The sequence below is a fragment of the Mus caroli genome, chromosome 9 (assembly GCF_900094665.2).
Source record: "Mus caroli chromosome 9, CAROLI_EIJ_v1.1, whole genome shotgun sequence".
Classification (NCBI taxonomy): domain Eukaryota; kingdom Metazoa; phylum Chordata; class Mammalia; order Rodentia; family Muridae; genus Mus; species Mus caroli.
This window is the reverse complement of record NC_034578.1, coordinates 94,038,855-94,050,496: the sequence shown is the minus strand read 5'-3', so window position 1 is coordinate 94,050,496 and position 11,642 is coordinate 94,038,855.

Here is an 11,642-nt window from a genome sequence, read left to right as displayed (position 1 = left end):
TTTCTACTGTCTCTGAGGGCTTAGGAGCCACCTGACTTTGCCCCTTGGGTAGTGCCTGCAGAGCATGCAAACACAGGCAGAATGAGCGCTGCTTGCTTGGGGTGTGATCTGGGGCAGGTCTTTCTACAGTGGTAAGCCCTAACTCTGAGTATCTCCTGGAACTGGAAGGTCAGAAGGACTTTGATCACCAGTGGTTCTGTGAACTATTAACAATTCTTCTCTTCGAGACTTCAAGCTAAATAAAAGCGTTGGTGAACTGATCAATACGATATTGGTCCATGTACTCTCCACCCATTTATCAAGTGTGTTTGATGTCCTAAAATCAATGAAGATGCACCATTCAAAAACTTCTATTATTCAGTGTGATGTTCCAGTAAGTGGTTTGACCCAAGAACGGAAGGACAATGGTGGCCTTTTGAGTGCTGAGCACTTGGCCTGTCCTATTTCACTAAAGAGGGGGTATCACTGAGTTCTCACTTTAAGGATGAAGGTGCTGAAACTCAGAGAGGCTAGGTGCGTTCACAAAGACCACACAGTTAGATGATGATGGATTTGAACCTAGAAACTGTTCTGTCTGGTTTACCTTGTCTCCCTCCCCCTCCCCCACCCCAGGTCGTAAGTCTCTCTGTGCTCCATTAGTTTCACACTTGACTCTGATGCCCAGCAAAGTATGAGAACCAAGTGTGTATTGTATACCCTAAAGCATGGCAGACCTAGGAAGCAACAAGCTAACTTGCACACTCTCATAAGGCTATGCATAAATGAGAACAGAGAATGAGCTAGATCCAGGACAGGTGGAGTGTCTGTCTCACAGGGTCCCCTGGGACTCCATGTGGCGCCCTGGATATGGGAGAGCCAGACCTCTGGAATAGTTAGGAATGATAGCCATGGCTATGGCTTCCCTCCTACCTGGCACATCATTCTAAGGGCAGCCACTGGGCGGAGAGTTGGTGGAGTAGCAAGGACTCGTTTGGACCAAGGCTGGGCTGCTGTGAGAATCCCAGGTGCTGCTAGCTCTTTGTAGTGCTTGGTTTTCTTGTCTGCTGTGACTTGCTAAATACCTGATAAAAGCACTTAAGGGAAGAAAGGCTTATTTTGATTCCTGATTGGAGGGGTTCCAGTTCATTATGGTGGGGAACCATGGCAGCAGGAGTGTAGGGCAGCTTCTCACAACGCGTCCACAGTCAAAAAGCAAGAACCTGAATGACAGTGCTCAGTCGGCTTTCTCTTTTGGAGTAAGTCTCGTTCTGTAGCTCACGGGGCGGTGCTACCCACACCTAGAATAGCTCTTCCCACCTCAACCCAGCCTAGAAAATTCCTCACTGACACACCTGGAGATTTGTCTCTTAGGTGGTTCTAGATCCCATCAGGTCAACAATCAACGTCAACCATCACACCAACCCAGCGCGGATATCCCTTTCCTACCCTGATTCCCTTCTGAGGTCACAGGAACCAGGGAAGCCTGTTCTTATCCACAGGGATGGAAGACCACATGTAGGGCTTCTGAGGGCACCTAGGCAGCACTGAGTGCTCACGGGCTGGTGTGAGTTGGGTGTGAACTGGCAGGCTGGTTTTCAGCTTCAGGCCTAAGTGGGAAGAGGGTAGAGGAGATCCATCTGGTCACAGGGTCCTTGTCACCCACAGTCTGCTTTTGCTCCAGATGGCAGGAAGGAGAGCAGGGAGGTGGGAGGCCTTCACTAATCCCAGGTCACCGTGGTTGGAAGGAGACCATTGTCCCTTGCTCCTTCCCTTCCCTCTTAGCATGAGCAAGTGTGCTTCAAGGCCAGGGCCAGTGCTAACTACCTCACCTCCTCTGCAGAGGGCCTGCCCTGCTCTCCCCTCCAGGACCTTTGGGATTCTGGTGGCTATTTATCACCACACTCTCCTGGAATTTGCTTCCTGTTATCTGCCCTTCATCAAAGGACTACCTAACGTATTGTGTAAATGTTTCCAGACCAACACATACGATCTGCTGCCTTCTCATTTATCGATTTATATTTTATTCACTTGCTCAGTGATTTATTTATGTAGCTCTTGAGTCAAGTGCTTTGCAAAGGAAGAGGATGAAACCTGGGTCCACCCATGTTCACTTCCCATGGTGGCTGCTGCCAGAGGAACCCGCTCATACTGACTTCCTGTGCATGTTTCCAGGGTTGGCTTATGCACATATACTTACATCTAAAGGCATGTCCTACCTCCTCTCTTGCCTTTTGTCCAAAAAGGAAAATACAACAGTCTTAGATTATTTTCTGCTGCTAATTCAGAAAACTCAACATATAATTTATAAAGGATTCCCTTTATAAATGTATAAATGGATTCCCTCGTGGTTTTAGAGTCTGGTAAGCCCAAGATTAAGGCACTGGTATGTGGAGAAGACCCTCTTGCTGTATTCTTAACTGGTAAAAGGTGGGAGGGGTCAGGCAGGGCAAACTGGCCCCTGCAGGCACTTTACAGGGCATCAGTCCATACTTTCAGACAGAGTCCTTACTAGCTAGATACCTTTAGAAAGGCCCATCACTCGATACTGCTACATCAAATAAAGTTTTCAATACATGGGTACAGGGAGAGTATGTTCCGGCAGGATCAATGAATGTGTGGTTATGGTTGGGGTATGAAATGTGTCCTGTACCCTCATATGCTGGGAAGTCAGTGATCAGCTGATGGGCTTTTGGCAAGTGATTGGATACTGACTTAATCAATCCATGGATCTGTTTATGGAGCCATAATATGATGCCATTGTTGGGAGTGGTGAAAAGTGAAAAGCAGGGTCTAGTCGGAAGAAGTAGGTCACTGGGTAACAGCTTGTTCTGGTTCCTTCTTACGCCATCCTATGCTGCTCCCGTCAGCATGAGGTGAGCATTTCCTCCCACCATGCTCTTGTAAGGAATGAACCACTGTGCTGTTCTGTTCAAGTGCATGAGGCCAAGAGGCTGCTGTTGAGCTCTTTAAATCTGTAAGCCGAGAGATTCTCCCTCCTTCTTTGCTCTCTCAGGGGTCTTGTCACAGCAACTCAGTTACTTGGGCCTTTGTCTGTCCTTTTATTTAACAAATTTTGGCAAATTTGTCCTCAGCACAGCAGAAAGCCTCCGAGTTCTCTCTGATTATATGGAGATTATGTAATTATTATATTACAGCTGTAAGTATCACAATTACAGTAGCCAGTTAGGACTTGGAGGCCATTGGCTTATTTTCTTTATTATTTATAATTACAAACAGTGCTGCTTTGATCTATTTTTAACTAATATTTTGCACACACTGCAGAAAATGTCAGAATAGTTTCCATGTAGGTTTTCCTGTCATATGACCATTAAAACAGTTCTGGTCACGCTTTTGACAGCTCTGTGTGTCATCAATTTAAATCATTTTGCCAACCAGATATATTTCTAAATGTTGACTTTGTTATTTTAGTGTGGATTTCTTTCAAATACCTGTGACTTTTCACCCTCTTCTGTGAGGGACTTCTGTCCTTTCTTTATTTTAAAGTGAGTAACTAGTATTTTTCATTTTAAAAAGTTTTTAAAGTTAAGGAAATCAATTCCACCCGCCCACCCCCCCTACACACAAAGAGTTTCTCTGTGTAGCCCTGGCTATCCTGGAACTTACTCTGTAGACCAGGCTGGCCTTGAGATTTGTCTGCTTCTGTCTTCCCAGTGCCGGGATTAAAGGCAGGTGCCACCACAACATAACGATATCCCCAGTGTCTTGTTTGCATGTGAGCGTTTTAAAGGCAATACTTTCCCCATAATTTTTCATTTTTTCTCCAAGCATTGTGTGCAGTTATTATATAAAAGTCAGATTACTAGAGGATTTATAATGACAAGGGAGTGCTTTGTCACATCCCTGGGCACCGAACTCCTGTCTCTCTGAAGTGTCCATTTCTATATTTTAGTCACTTTGCTATAAAGTCTACATTTCAAAATAATAAACTTCTGTCTCTTTATGATGATCGTTTCAGACATTTTCTACTGGTTCCATCAGTGAATGTAAAAAAAAAAAAAAAACTTAATACTTTTATTCCACTGCTGCCTCTCCCATATATATACACATATATGCACATTTATTCATATATACACATGTATGTATATACATATATATGTATATGTATGTGTGTATGAATTTATGTTATATATAATTTTAATTCAATTTTGGTGAGGTCAGTAGTCAGAGTTTGTTATTTTGTTGAGTTTAAATATTTGTAGCAGACCTGAGTAATTCTCACCAGCTCTCTTTCCCAAGGTTAACAATGCCCGCAGATTTTCATAGGCACGAAACAGCTGCTATGTAAAGTTCCAAGTGCTTTGATGTAATCCACATCTTTGGCTTTTTCCTTTTTTGTTGTTTTTTAATTTATTTTTATTTGTTTATTTTTTTATTTTTGCTATCAGTCACCACACTGCTTTCTGCGGACACCTGTCTGCAGCCTGTGGCTTTGTCTGGAGAGCTTAGTACTTACTGGACAGCATCTTCCTCTGTGACCCCTGAGCCTCAACTCTTCTACTCTGTTTAGTCAGTGGCCTCTCATCCAACCACATTCCAATCTTCCCCACCCTCTGCTTGCTGTTGATTTCTCTTACACTGCTTTTGCTTCTTATGAATGAATGCCATCTTTGGTCTTCTGTGAAATCTTTGCCAGCACATTAAAGTTAATGGGTGGTTAATTGCCTCACCCACCATACAGGTCATCTTTGCCTTGAGTATGTTTGAATAGACTATTTCCCAAGTCTATTGTGTAACTTTGCTGTGTGTGTGTGTGGTGGGGGGGGGAGGGGGGCTATCCCACATAAGCTACCAATGATAGAGCAAAGGAAAGAACCTGCCACAGTATAGGTTGGTGAGCAAGGAATTCACTGGAGTTACTTATGTGAGAGTAGGGGAGGGGCTAGACGGGTGATGCAAAGATCACTGCATTACTGGAAAGCTCTACCTCAGTGTGGGTGATGACTCAAGAAAATTGCATCATGGTACTCCTGCATTACCAGTGTTTCCTGTGAAACCTGCAGGCAGCTCAATCCCAGGGTCACGTCTCACCCTGCAACTGTCTATTGCTCATGGAGGTCCTGATGAACTGTGTAGCTTTCTAATGAACCCAACCAATTCTTGCTAATTTTGTCAGCTTTCTGCATAGTTTGAGCCTCCCTCTGTCTTCTGGGAGGGGGATGCTTCATTTTGGAGGCAGCAGCTTCTTGACACTTTACCTTTTACCTTGGTTTTTGTATTTTTGTCCCATTTTCATAATGGTTTTTTTTGAGCCTTGGATAGGATGATATGATGTCTGATTTTTAAATTTTATATTTATTTGTGTGTGTGTGTGTAGTGTGTGTGTGTGTATGTGTGTGTATGTGTGTGAGACAGGGGAGAGAGAGAGAGAGAGAGAGAGAGAGAGAGAGAGAGAGAGAGAGAGAGAGAGAGAGAGAGAGAGAGAGAGAGAGAGAGAGAACAATATCTACTTCCGTATCCTTTCTTGAGATGCAGGGGAGAGATGCAGTTACTCTGGGGGGATAACTGGCCTATGCAAGCTTAATTTTTTTTTGAATCTGTTTGTTGTTCAGCTCTTTCTTTTTACCTCTTTGGCGAACTTTTGTTTAGGTTTTAAAGCCTTCCCGAAGCTGCTACCACAGTATTTGGCTGTCTGTCAATGGAACAACAGTTCCACACAGAGCTCTCTGTGCCTGCCTTGAAGGAACCCAGACAAACGATACTGTCTGTCCTTCCTTTCTGTCTCCCTGTTTTCCTGCCTTCTCTTTCTCCTCCTTTGCTTCCTTGCTTCCTTTCAACTCCTCCTAATCCTATAGCACCTTTTGATCCTACTTACATGTTGTTGGTCAAAGGGATTCAGACTCACCAACAAGGGCCTCTCTTACATCCTAAAGATCATGGCCCACCACAGGGCTCAGCAAACCCAATAAAGCTCCAAACCAGCCCTGAGGTTCTGTCGAACTGACTTTCTTAATTCTCCTATGACAAAGCCCAATCCATCTCAGTGAACTGGGCACCAAACTTTGCTTGTTTCTCTCTGTGTTGCCTATGGTGACCACAGCTAGAGATAGCCAAGGGTTCCTGTGGCTCATGTGATCCTGTCCATCACAGACTGTTTTCCCTTGAGATGCTTTAGGTGATGTAGCTGCTCCCTTACCCAGTTTCTCTCTTTTGACATCACCCGGGCTGATCCTATTGACCCATGTGTTTCACAGCTTCATGATTCCAGCTGGAAGAGGTATTTGCTGTTTTTGTTTGTTTTAAAATTCTTTACCAATTCAAAGAGTTCTGATATAAAGTACTCCTTGAGAATCATAGTTTCCTGTAAGGTAAGGCCTCTCATGTGCACATTGAGTTATGGATTCTTGTATTTTTTCTTTAAAAAAACAAAATCCCAATCATTTGATTGTACCAAAGGAAGATGTGGGAGCCAGATGCTGGGGGAGAAGCCTGCTAACTCAGAGAGGTAGAGAAAACACCCAGCAGATCTTCCTCCTCAACTGATGTCCCAGAAGAAAAAGGTGTATTCTTGGTGTATTGTCCTTCTCCACACAGTAGTAAAAACCCTCCAAACGAAATGTCCCTCCTTTCTACTTCCTATGCATTTATCTATCCTTCTGACTTCCTCTCACTTTCCTATGTTCACTCCCTGTCCATTGGGTGCTTGCTCTGCCTCTTGACCTATGGTTGACTTATTCAATACTGTTTACAGTAAACAGGAAACTCTTGGTTTAAAGGTGTGTGCTAGAGCCACACCTCAACTAGAAACAGGTTTTTCTAGGATGCAGTCTTGGGCTTCACAGTGTGATCAACTGTCCTGCAACAGATTCTCCTTTTTCTTTGTATTGCAAGTTAGCTCTGATAGGCAGTTTTCACCACTCTTACCATATTTTCTCCATCCTACCTAGTTCTTTCCATGGGGTTCAAGTCTTCAGATCCAGGACATGCTCTTTAGTACACATCTAATTTGTCTTCTCTTTCCCATGTATCCTGCCATTTGTGAGAAGGGTCCAGACTACCTCGTCCTCTCCATTTTCCACTTTCTTGCCAAGTCAGGGGATAATGTGGAGAGGAGAATCTGTTGCTTCTTTCTCATTGAAGTTCTTCCCTGAAGATGAGGTCCTTCTAAGAAGATAGTGGACCCTCGGTTGGATGTCTTCTCTTCCACAGCCAAGATCATGCAACTGCCCATTCATGAACAAGTCTCATAGGTGTGCTGCTTTGGGTGACTGTAATATATTCTCTAGTCCATCATCTGTTTGGGGGCATGTCCATACTCACACAGTAGACCCCAATCATTATACCATGCCGAGGAAGATAGCCACTCTGCAATTACCTCCAAGGATGTTCCATTCCCAGGCAGCTCAGACTCAGTAGTGTGTCTTATTAACTGGTAACATGCAACTGCGACTACATCAAGGAGACACATCATCTTATGCTGCACCAGGAAAGGCAGCCATATTAAAACTTCTCCAATAGATGCTCTACTCTCTCTACTATCAGCACCAATTGTATGTCTTATCACCCATCAACGGGACCATGTAACCAATCCTCCCTAACTCCTCTTTGGTTCTGATTGTCTCTTTGGGCTACAATTGCTTTGCATAACATTTCCTGGGAAGAAGTTAACAAAGGTCTGTTTATTCCAAACAGGGCCCCAATGACAGATCAAAAACTTATTCCACCAAAGTCTAGCTTGGAAAACCAATGAGTTTATTGGACTTACAGGAACATGGGGGAAGTGTTACCTACAGGAACACGTGTGACTCAAAGGTGGCTGTAAGAGCCCCACCCATTGTAGGGTGATGATTCAAGGAAGCCAAATGATTGCGGTTGCCTGGCAACTTAGAGGTGGCTCTAGCTGAGTTACTGCTCCCCATTACCTCCCAAAATGTTCCTTGCTCAGATAATCTTGGAAAGGGATCTCAGAGTCTTATAGCTTCCTGATGTTTTTGAGTCTAGTAAGTTCTACACATTTCCAGAGTCTTAGGATTGATCCTCCCTCCCCCAAAATGCTCCATCTTGGAGAAAACAGCGATACAATATTTGTAGAAATCAAAGTAACTTCTAGAACTGTTTATAATGTAGGTGTTTCCAGTTGTTAGCTGTAGAAATGGTTCCTTACATTGACAGTGTAAACAATTTTATTTGCTAAGGAGTAGAGTCTCTGTAACTCAAGTCTTTCTTTAAATCACTTGAAACACATTACAGGTTTCTTCATTAGTGAATGAGCTAAGCTGAAATCTTCACCAAATATTCACTTTATATTTGTATATTTATGATTTTGCCTTGTAAACTGATAGGCCCTGGGGAACTATGTACCCAGAGATGTCCATCTCCTGAACAGCTTAAATGACACCCTCCCCCATGCCACCCCCTCTTGGTGTTGAGAGGAGAATTCTGAATGGGACTAAATCTTTGATTTTGCAGACTCAGAGTCACTGGGGTTTCTCCCTCTCAATTCATTTCTTGATTGGTTTTGGTTTTGACTCAGCAATACATTGAAGGAATTATATCTCCTTCAAGACAGAAAAACTAAGGATTTAGCTTTATGGTGTAGCCAGCTAGACAGAAGATGGTCTACCGTCTTGATGGTGAGACATAATAGATAATTTAGCAGAAGGTTTAAGTTTTTGTTTTGTTAGTTCGTGAAGCTTACATGTTTGCCCATTTTGAATGCCAATCAATTAAAAATGTCATGTCTATTGTGAAAATGAGAACATCTCTTTCATAACTGCTACAGAAAGCATTTAGTTTTCATTTTTAGTTGTTGGCTCTTGTGTCCCTCAGCCGGGGACTGTAACTGTAGAATTAAAGCCATTGGCTCTTTGTCTGCAATTATGAAATGCCGTTTCTTCTCAACATATGTGTTTGTATTCCTATTTCTGAGGATGTAAACAAATTAAATTACAAAGTATTTTAAAACTACAATTACTTTTTTTCTGGTTGGTTTATAAAATGAATAAATGCCTATATAAAATAAATGAGTGCTTATATAAAATCCTTAACATGTAGAATAATTAAACATAAAATTATTTAACATACCATGACAATGTGCTATTTTTTTTCCTCCAGTTAACTCAGAATTTTGTTTGTTTGCTTCTGAGACAGGGTCTTACTATGTGGCCCTGGCTGGGACGGAACCTGCTGCGTAGACCAAGCTGATCTCAATTTTGCTGTACCTCTGAGTGCAGCTATTACACAGATGTATCTCCAGACCTGGCCCAGACACCTTTTAAGAATTGGAATCCACAGAACTAAAGTAAACATTTGGCAGATGTTCACTATTTATTTATTAGTTTCCTTATTAGTTATTAATGACACTAATTAATTTACTAATATCATTTAAATGAAGACAAGCTTCTCTAATTTATCACTTATATCGCAATATAAGTAATTAGCTCATCCTAGTTGGTGTGTTTTCCACAATTTTTACTTATCAAGTAAGCTAATGTTGACACAATGTTTAAAGGTAATAAAAATGTAAAGTTATGTTCAGCATCTCAAAGTACTTTACTGCAACAGTCATTGTGTGTTTGTAGCATGTCGGCTTCAAGATAATCTCTAAGATCTCTACAGGATTTGACACTTTGCACTAGGTTTGCATGTTAGGTTAGGTCGACTATGGTGTGCTCAGTAGTCTGTGCGAGGACACAGAAGCTCACTGGGTAGAGCAGAGCACTGACCTAGTGATTACTGAACATACTTGTACTTGGTTTTGTAGGAGAACAAGCAAACACTACTAGAATGGGTAGGTTAAGAACCTCCTTTTTGCCACATGGCGGCCCATAGGACTGAAGTTAAGAGTCATGTCACCAGCTTTGCTGATGGGCTGAAATGAGAGCTGAATTATCATTATCGCCTCTCTTTATTTTGAGAAATGAGGGTTAACAGCACCAGTTGAAAGTTATAACTAGCTCCAGTGGTTGCAACTTCTCCCGGAGCCTCCCTGGAAGGGAGATAAATACAATCGAGAATGTATAGATGCTTTTCTGGGCTTTGAGTCCTCAGACCTGTGACACTTATATTCTCACAGACCGGTTAGATCTTTTGTTCCTGCGGTCATAGATATTTCTGTTTCCTATAGTACAACTCAAAGGGGAGAATTACTTTGAATATTTATTCAGTTCATATTTTCCTGACCTGATAGCGCTCCCTAAATCTAAATTAAAATTTAAAATTAGTGCCCCTAATTTTAGAATTTCTTCTTCTGTCCTGGTTTTGGTACAAAGATATGTCCTTTACTTTTTTGTTATTTTTTTTTCCCATCATCAATATTTATTGAGCATTTACAGTGTACTAGGCACAATAGAACATACAGAAAACATTGTCCCTGCTCTGGATGAGCTTACATTCTAAAAGAAAAAAGATACACCTCTTGTAAAATGGCATTTTTGTTTGGTGTTTTCTGTAAAGTACTGAGGAAATACTCGGTAGGATGTGAGCTTTGGATGTGACTTAGCCCCATCATTATATGAGAAGGAGGAGGGGAGGAGGAAGGATTTTAAAGGGAGACGGTGACAGACCATTTAGGGCAGGACTGAGGCAAGCTGGGCTGTAGAGAGGATGAGGGGAGGCTGTGGGAGGCAGGCAGGGGAAGCAGGTGTCTTAGACACTGAGTGGAGCCAGAAAGATCATGGGGCTTTGTCCCAAATCCATGGCCACCAAGTTGGAATGGTTGATGACAAGACATTAAAAGGGAAGTGAGCCTGTGCCCAACATGGAAATAGAGGACTAGAATCCCAGGCAAACTGTAAGAGCATCAGGAAATTCTTAAAACCAACAGCGACTTGGAAGCACAGAACTTAAGAGTTAATGCTGCCCAGTGTCAGTCACATGGGCCAAGAACGAACATTGTGGCTTCCTAAGTTAGAAAACTCCATAGGCCAAAATTATCAATGGAACACATTACCTTTTGCCAATCACCCCATAAAAGTCCACTTCAATTGTTGAGGAGTAACGGGAAGATGTGGGAGGTGGCTGAGTATGGAGGCTACATTAGCGTTTTTTGTTATGATAAACTCTGCATTCAAAATTGGTAAAAGCCCATCAGCTGCCAAGAGGGAATAAGGAGACAATTTCCTTTGGAGAAGTCTCAAAACCAAAAGACTAATTTACATGAAAAACTGTAGAGAAAAGTAGTTGAAAAGTCCATTCATAAAACTTTTATTCCACTTACATGAACTTTAATACATGTGTTCTTAACAATTATGCTTGGATTGTTCATGAAAATTTGTTAAGACATTAAAACAAAGCTAGCCGTCATCTTAAGTTATTTCCCTGTTAACTATTTTTACAGCACATGCATGTTAGGCAAGTATCAAAAAGAAAAACAATCACAAAAGCAAAAACAAAACAAAACAAAACAAAAAACTTAAAAAAAAAAGTTAAATACATGGGATTCTGTTTACCGCTGTGCTTGATACGTATGGAGCCGGGCACACCAAGCAACTCATTTTTACTGCATCTTTACTTTTACATTTGTTCTTAGATTGCCTAAAACATTTAAATACAAATAAAATGTGTAGCAAAAATAATGAAAGCAAACAGCAGGTAACTTTACAAATAATGGAATGTGAACCGTTTCTGCCCTTACCAGAGTAAATTGGGTCACGACTTTGTCTAGAGACGACTTCTGGAGCTGTGGTCAAGAGTGTGCACGCAGA